We start from the raw sequence: 8767 nt of genomic DNA on the forward strand, positions 1-8767 counted from the left end.
CGGGAGTGGTGTGTTGCTTTTTTCTTTGCGGTAATAGCTTTGAAGATATGTTCTGATGGTGGTGAGAGTGGAGCAGGACTGTCTTCGTGGCGCAATTTGCTAGCGCGATCGGCTGTTAACCGAAAGGTTGGAGGTTCGAGCCCACCTGGTGGTGGTGGTGCAGCGCTTGTTTTTCTTTGCGCTCATAGCTTTGAAGATAAGTTCTGATGATGGTGAGAGTGGAGCAAGACTGCCTCCGTGGCGCAATGGGCTAGCGCGATCAGCTGTTAACCGAAAGGTTAGAGTTTTGAGCCCTCCCGGGAGTGGTGTGTTGCTTTTTTCTTTGCGGTAATAGCTTTGAAGATATGTTCTGATGGTGGTGAGAGTGGAGCAGGACCGTCTTCGTGGCGCAATTGGCTAGCGCGATCGGCTGTTAACCGAAAGGTTGGAGGTTCGAGCCCACCCGGTGGTGGTGCGGCGCTTTTTTTTCTTTGGGGTGGTAGCTCTGAAGAAATGGTCTGACGGTGGTGAGAGTGGAGCAGGACGGTCCGCGTGGCGCAATTGGCTAGCGCGATCGGCTGTTAACCGAAAATTTGGAGGTTCGAGCCCTCCCGGGTGGGGTGTGTTGCTTTTTTTTGCGCTGATAGCTTTGAAGATATGTTCTGATGGTGGTGAGAGTGGAGCACGATTGTCTCCGTGGCGCAATTGGCTAGCGCGATCTGCTGTTAACCGAAAGGTTGGAGGTTCGAGCCCAACCGGTGGTGGTGCGGCGCTTTTTTTTCTTTGGGCTGATAGCATTGAAGATATGTTCTAATGGTGGTGAGAGTGGAGCAGGACTGTCTCCGTGGCGCAATTGGCCAGCGCGATTGGCTGTTAACCGAAAAGTTGGAGGTTCGAGCCCTCCCGGGAGTGGTGTGTTGCTTTTTTCTTTGTGCTGATAGGTTTGAAGATATGTTCTGATGGTGGTGAGAGTGGAGCAGGACTGTCTCCGTGGCGCAATTGGCTTGCGCGATCGGCTGTTAACCGAAAGGTTGGAGGTTCGAGCCCACCCGGTGGTGGTGCGGCGCTTTTTCTTTGCGCTGATAGCTTTGAAGATATGTTCTGATGCAGGTGAGAGTGGAGCAAGACTGTCTCTGTGGCGCAATGGGCTAGCGTGATCGGCTGTTAACCGAAAGGTTGGAGTTTCGAGCCCTCCCGGGAGTGGTGTGTTGCTTTTTTGTTTATGCTGATAGCTTTGAAGATATGTTCGGATGGTGGTGAGAGTGGAGCAGGACTGTCTCCGTGGCGCAATTGGCTAGCGCGATCGGCTGTTGACCGAAAGGTTGGAGGTTCGAGCCAACCCGGTCGTGGTGCGGCGCTTTTTTTCTTTGCGCTGATAGCTTTGAAGATATGTTCTGATGGTGTTGAGAGTGGAGCAACCCTGTCTCCTTGGCGCATTGGGCTAGCGCGACCGGCTGTTAACTGAAAGGTTGGAGTTTCGAGCCCTCCCGGGAGTGGTGTGTGGCTTTTTTCTTTGCGGTAATAGCTTTGAAGATATGTTCTGATGGCGGTGAGAGTGGAGCAGGACTGTCTTCGTGGCGCAATTGGCTAGCGCGATCGGCTGTTAACCGAAAGGTTGGAGGTTCGAGCCAACGCGGTGGTGTGCGGCGCTTTTTTTTTCTTTGGGGTGATAGCTCTGAAGAAATGGTCTGACGGTGGTGAGAGTGGAGCACGACTGTCTCTTTGGCGCAATAGGCTAGCGCACTCGGCTGTTAACCGAAACGTTGGAGGTTCAAGCCCACCCGGTGGTGGTGCGGCGCTTTTTTTTTTCTTTGGGCTGATAGCTCTGAAGAAATGTTCTGACGGTGGTGAGAGTGGAGCAGGGCTGTCCCCGTGGCGTCATTGGCTAGCGCGATCGGCTGTTAACCGAAAAGTTGGAGGTTCGAGCCCTCCCGGATGGGATGTGTTGCTTTTTTCTTTGCGCTGATAGCTTTGAAGATATGTTCTGATGGTGGTGAGCGTGGAGCACTATTGTCTCCGTGGATCAATTGGCTAGCGCGATCGGCCGTTAACCGAAAGGTTGGAGGTTCGAGCCCACCCGGTGGTGTTGCGGCGCTTTTTTTTTGGCTGATAGCTTTGAAGATATGTTCTAATGGTCGTGAGAGTGGAGCAGGACTGTCTTCGTGGCGCAATGGGCTAGCGCGATCGGCTGTTGACCGAAAGGTTGGAGTTTCGAGCCCTCCCGGGAGTGGTGTGTGGCTTTTTTCTTTGCGCTGATCGCTTTGAAGATATGTTCTGATGGTGGTGAGAGTGGAGCAGGACCGTCTTCGTGGCGCAATTGGCTAGCGCGATCGGCTGTTAACCGAAATGTTGGAGGTTCGAGCCCAACCGGTGGTGGTGCGGCGCTTTTTTTTCTTTGGGGTGATAGCTCTGAAGAAATGTTCTGACGGTGGTGAGAGTGGAGCACGACTGTCTCCGTGGAGCAATTGGCTAGCGCGATCGTCTGTTAACCGAAAGGTTGAAGGTTCGAGCCCACCCGGTGGTGGGGCGGCGCTTTTTTTTTCTTTGGGGTGGTAGCTCTGAAGAAATGGTCTGACGGTGGTGAGAGTGGAGCAGGACGGTCCGCGTGGCGCAATTGGCTAGCGCGATCGGCTGTTAACCGAAAATTTGGAGGTTCGAGCCCTCCCGGGTGGGGTGTGTTGCTTTTTTTGCGCTGATAGCTTTGAAGATATGTTCTGATGGTGGTGAGAGTGGAGCACGATTGTCTCCGTGGCGCAATTGGCTAGCGCGATCTGCTGTTAAGCGAAAGGTTGGAGGTTCGAGCCCAACCGGTGGTGGTGCGGCGCTTTTTTTTCTTTGGGCTGATAGCTTTGAAGATATGTACTGATGGTGGTGAGAGTGGAGCAAGCCTGTCTCCGTGGCGCAATGGGCTAGCGCGATCGGCTGTTGACCGAAAGGTTGGAGTTTCGAGCCCTCTCGGGAGTGGTGTGTTGCTTTTTTCTTTGCGCTGATAGCTTTGAAGATATGTTCTGATGGTGGTGAGAGTGGAGCAAGTGTCTCCGTGGCGCAATGGGCTAGCGCGATCGGCTGTTAACTGAAAGGTTGGAGGTTCGAGCCCACACGTTGGTGGTGCAGCGCTTTTTTTCTTTGCGCTGATAGCTTTGAAAATATGTTCTGATGATGGTGAGAGTGGAGCAAGACTGCCTCCGTGGCACAATGGGCTAGCGCGATCGGCTGTTAACCGAAAGGTTGGAGTTTCGAGCCCTCGCGCGAGTAGTGTGTTGCTTTTTTCTTTGCGGTAATAGCTTTGAAAATATGTTCTGATGGTGGTGAGAGGGGAGCAGGACTGTCTTCGTGGCGCAATTGGCTAGCGCGATCGGCTGTTAACCGAAAGGTTGGAGGTTCGAGCCCAACCGGTGGTGGTGCGGCGCTTTTTTTTCGTTGGGGTGATAGCTCTGAAGAAATGTTCTGACGGTGGTGAGAGTGGAGCACGACTGTCTCCGTGGGGCAATTGGCTAGCGCGATCGGCCGTTAACCGAAAGGTTGGAGGTTAGAGCCCACCCGTTGGTGGTGCGGCGCTTTTTTTTTCTTTGGGCTGATAGCTCTGAAGAAATGTTCTGACGGTGGTCAGAGTGGAGCAGGACTGTCCCCGTGGCGCCATTGGCTAGCGCGATCGGCTGTTAACCGAAAAGTTAAAGGTTCGAGCCTTCCCGGGTGGGGTGTTTTGCTTTTTTCTTTGCGCTGATAGCTTTGAAGATATGTTCTGATGGTGGTGAGCGTGGAGCACTATTGTCTCCGTGGCGCAATGGGCTAGCGCGATCGGCCGTTAACCGAAAGGTTGGAGGTTCAAGCCCACCCGGTGGTAGTGCAGCGCTTCTTTTTCTTTGCGCTCATAGCTTTGAAGATATGTTCTGATGATGGTGAGAGTGGAGCAAGACTGCCTCCGTGGCGCAATGGGCTAGCGTGATCGGCTGTTAACCGAAAGGTTAAAGTTTTGAGCCCTCCCGGGAGTGGTGTGTTGCTTTTTTTTGCGGTAATAGTTTTGAAGATATGTTCTGATGGTGGTGAGAGTGGAGCAGGACTGTCTTCATGGCGCAATTGGCTAGCGCGATCGGCTGTTAACCGAAAGGTTGGAGGTTCGAGCCCAACCGGTGGTGGTGCGGCGTTTTTTTTTCTTTGGGGTGATAGCTCTGAAGAAATGTTCTGACGGTGGTGAGAGTGGAGCACGACTGTCTCCGTGGGGCAATGGGCTAGCGCGATCGGCTGTTAACCGAAAGGTTAAAGTTTTGAGCCCTCCCGGGAGTGGTGTGTTGCTTTTTTTGCGGTAATAGTTTTGAAGATATGTTCTGACGGTGGTGAGAGTGGAGCAGGACAGTCCCCGTGGCGCAATTGGCTAGCACGATCGGCTGTTAACCGAAAAGTTGGAGGTTCGAGCCCTCCCGGTTGGGGTGTGTTTCTTTTTTCTTTGCGCTGATAGCTTTGAAGATATGTTCTGATGGTGGTGAGAGTGGAGCACGATTGTCTCCGTGGCGCAATTGGCTAGCGCGATCTGCTGTTAACCGAAAGGTTGGAGGTTCGAGCCCACCCGGTGGTGGTGCGGCGCTTTTTTTTCTTTGGGCTGATAGCTTTGAAGATATGTTCTAATTGTGGTGAGAGTGGCGCAGGACTGTCTCCGTGGCGCAATTGGCCAGCGCGATCGGCTGTTAACCGAAAAGTTTGAGGTTCGAGCCCTCCCGGGAGTGGTGTTTTGCTTTTTTCTTTGCGCTGATAGCTTTGAAGATATGTTCTGATGGTGGTGAGCGTGGAGCACTATTGTCTCCGTGGATCAATTGGCTAGCGCGATCGGCCGTTAACCGAAAGGTTGGAGGTTCGAGCCCACCCGGTGGTGTTGCGGCGCTTTTTTTTTGGCTGATAGCTTTGAAGATATGTTCTAATGGTCGTGAGAGTGGAGCAGGACTGTCTTCGTGGCGCAATGGGCTAGCGCGATCGGCTGTTGACCGAAAGGTTGGAGTTTCGAGCCCTCCCGGGAGTGGTGTGTGGCTTTTTTCTTTGCGTTGATCGCTTTGAAGATATGTTCTGATGGTGGTGAGAGTGGAGCAGGACCGTCTTCGTGGCGCAATTGGCTAGCGCGATCGGCTGTTAACCGAAATGTTGGAGGTTCGAGCCCAACCGGTGGTGGTGCGGCGCTTTTTTTTCTTTGGGGTGATAGCTCTGAAGAAATGTTCTGACGGTGGTGAGAGTGGAGCACGACTGTCTCCGTGGAGCAATTGGCTAGCGCGATCGTCTGTTAACCGAAAGGTTGAAGGTTCGAGCCCACCCGGTGGTGGTGCGGCGCTTTTTTTTTCTTTGGGGTGGTAGCTCTGAAGAAATGGTCTGACGGTGGTGAGAGTGGAGCAGGACGGTCCGCGTGGCGCAATTGGCTAGCGCGATCGGCTGTTAACCGAAAATTTGGAGGTTCGAGCCCTCCCGGGTGGGGTGTGTTGCTTTTTTTGCGCTGATAGCTTTGAAGATATGTTCTGATGGTGGTGAGAGTGGAGCACGATTGTCTCCGTGGCGCAATTGGCTAGCGCGATCTGCTGTTAAGCGAAAGGTTGGAGGTTCGAGCCCAACCGGTGGTGGTGCGGCGCTTTTTTTTTCTTTTGGCTGATAGCTTTGAAGATATGTACTGATGGTGGTGAGAGTGGAGCAAGCCTGTCTCCGTGGCGCAATGGGCTAGCGCGATCGGCTGTTGACCGAAAGGTTGGAGTTTCGAGCCCTCTCGGGAGTGGTGTGTTGCTTTTTTCTTTGCGCTGATAGCTTTGAAGATATGTTCTGATGGTGGTGAGACTGGAGCAAGTGTCTCCGTGGCGCAATGGGCTAGCGCGATCGGCTGTTAACTGAAAGGTTGGAGGTTCGAGCCCACCCGTTGATGGTGCAGCGCTTTTTTTCTTTGCGCTGATAGCTTTGAAAATATGTTCTGATGATGGTGAGAGTGGAGCAAGACTGCCTCCGTGGCACAATGGGCTAGCGCGATCGGCTGTTAACCGAAAGGTTGGAGTTTCGAGCCCTCGCGCGAGTAGTGTGTTGCTTTTTTCTTTGCGGTAATAGCTTTGAAAATATGTTCTGATGGTGGTGAGAGGGGAGCAGGACTGTCTTCGTGGCGCAATTGGCTAGCGCGATCGGCTGTTAACCGAAAGGTTGGAGGTTCGAGCCCAACCGGTGGTGGTGCGGCGCTTTTTTTTCGTTGGGATGATAGCTCTGAAGAAATGTTCTGACGGTGGTGAGAGTGGAGCACGACTGTCTCCGTGGGGCAATTGGCTAGCGCGATCGGCCGTTAACCGAAAGGTTGGAGGTTAGAGCCCACCCGTTGGTGGTGCGGCGCTTTTTTTTCTTTGGGCTGATAGCTCTGAAGAAATGTTCTGACGGTGGTCAGACTGGAGCAGGACTGTCCCCGTGGCGCCATTGGCTAGCGCGATCGGCTGTTAACCGAAAAGTTAAAGGTTCGAGCCTTCCCGGGTGGGGTGTTTTGCTTTTTTCTTTGCGCTGATAGCTTTGAAGATATGTTCTGATGGTGGTGAGCGTGGAGCACTATTGTCTCCGTGGCGCAATGGGCTAGCGCGATCGGCCGTTAACCGAAAGGTTGGAGGTTCAAGCCCACCCGGTGGTAGTGCAGCGCTTCTTTTTCTTTGCGCTCATAGCTTTGAAGATATGTTCTGATGATGGTGAGAGTGGAGCAAGACTGCCTCCGTGGCGCAATGGGCTAGCGTGATCGGCTGTTAACCGAAAGGTTAAAGTTTTGAGCCCTCCCGGGAGTGGTGTGTTGCTTTTTTTTGCGGTAATAGTTTTGAAGATATGTTCTGATGGTGGTGAGAGTGGAGCAGGACTGTCTTCATGGCGCAATTGGCTAGCGCGATCGGCTGTTAACCGAAAGGTTGGAGGTTCGAGCCCAACCGGTGGTGGTGCGGCGTTTTTTTTTCTTTGGGGTGATAGCTCTGAAGAAATGTTCTGACGGTGGTGAGAGTGGAGCACGACTGTCTCCGTGGGGCAATGGGCTAGCGCGATCGGCTGTTAACCGAAAGGTTAAAGTTTTGAGCCCTCCCGGGAGTGGTGTGTTGCTTTTTTTGCGGTAATAGTTTTGAAGATATGTTCTGACGGTGGTGAGAGTGGAGCAGGACAGTCCCCGTGGCGCAATTGGCTAGCACGATCGGCTGTTAACCGAAAAGTTGGAGGTTCGAGCCCTCCCGGTTGGGGTGTGTTTCTTTTTTCTTTGCGCTGATAGCTTTGAAGATATGTTCTGATGGTGGTGAGAGTGGAGCACGATTGTCTCCGTGGCGCAATTGGCTAGCGCGATCTGCTGTTAACCGAAAGGTTGGAGGTTCGAGCCCACCCGGTGGTGGTGCGGCGCTTTTTTTTCTTTGGGCTGATAGCTTTGAAGATATGTTCTAATTGTGGTGAGAGTGGCGCAGGACTGTCTCCGTGGCGCAATTGGCCAGCGCGATCGGCTGTTAACCGAAAAGTTTGAGGTTCGAGCCCTCCCGGGAGTGGTGTTTTGCTTTTTTCTTTGCGCTGATAGCTTTGAAGATATGTTCTGATGGTGGTGAGAGTGTAGCAAGACTGTCTCCGTGGCGCAATTGGCTAGCGCGATCGGCTGTTAACCGAAAAGTTGGAGGTTCGAGCCCACCCGGTGGTGGTGCGGTGCTTTTTTTTCTTTGGGCTGATAGCTTTGAAGATATGTTCTGATGGTGGTGAGAGGGGAGCAAGACTGTCACCGTGGCGCAATGCGCTAGCGCGATCGGCTGTTGACCGAAAGGTTGGAGTTTCGAGCCCTCCTGGGAGTGGTGTGTTGCTTTTTTCTTTGCGCTGATAGCTTTGAAGATATGTTCGGATGGTGGTGAGAGTGGAGCAAGACTGTCTCCGTGGCGCAATGGGCTAGTGCGATCGGCTGTTAACCGAAAGTTTGGAGGTTCGAGCCCACCCGTTGTGGTGCAGCGCTTTTTTTCTTTGCGCTGAAAGCTTTGAAGGTATGTTCTGATGATGCTGAGAGTGCAGCAAGACTGCCTCCGTGGCGCAATGGGCTAGCGCGATCGGCTGTTCACCGAAAGCTTGGAGTTTCCAGCCCTCGCGGGAGTGGTGTGTTGCTTTTTTCTTTGCGGTAATAGCTTTGAAGATATGTTCTGATGGTGGTGAGAGTGGAGCACGACTGTCTCCGTGGAGCACTTGGCTAGCGCGATCGTCTGTTAATCGAAAGGTTGAAGGTTCGAGCCCACCCGGTGGTGGTGCGGCACTTTTTTTTCTTTGGGGTGGTAGCTCTGAAAAAATGGTCTGACGGTGGTGAGAGTGGAGCAGGACGGTCCGCGTGGCGCAATTGGCTAGCGCGATCGGCTGTTAACCGAAAATTTGGAGGTTCGAGCCCTGCCGGGTGGGGTGTGTTGCTTTTTTTGCGCTGATAGCTTTGAAGATATGTTCTGATGGTGGTGAGAGTGGAGCACGATTGTCTCCGTGGCGCAATTGGCTAGCGCGATCTGCTGTTAAGCGAAAGGTTGGAGGTTCGAGCCCAACCGGTGGTGGTGCGGCGCTTTTTTTTTTCTTTGGGCTGATAGCTTTGAAGATATGTTCTAGTTGTGGTGAGAGTGGAGCAGGACGGTCCGCGTGGCGCAATTGGCTAGCGCGATCGGCTGTTAATTGAAAATTTGGAGGTTCGAGCCCTCCCGGGTGGGGTGTGTTGCTTTTTTTTTGCGCTGATAGCTTTGAAGATATGTTCTGATGGTGGTGAGAGTGGAGCACGATTGTCTCCGTGGCGCAATTGGCTAGCGCGATCTGCTGTTAACCG

Source organism: Rhipicephalus microplus, unplaced genomic scaffold, assembly GCF_043290135.1.
Source record: "Rhipicephalus microplus isolate Deutch F79 unplaced genomic scaffold, USDA_Rmic scaffold_158, whole genome shotgun sequence".
Taxonomy (NCBI): Eukaryota; Metazoa; Arthropoda; class Arachnida; order Ixodida; family Ixodidae; genus Rhipicephalus; species Rhipicephalus microplus.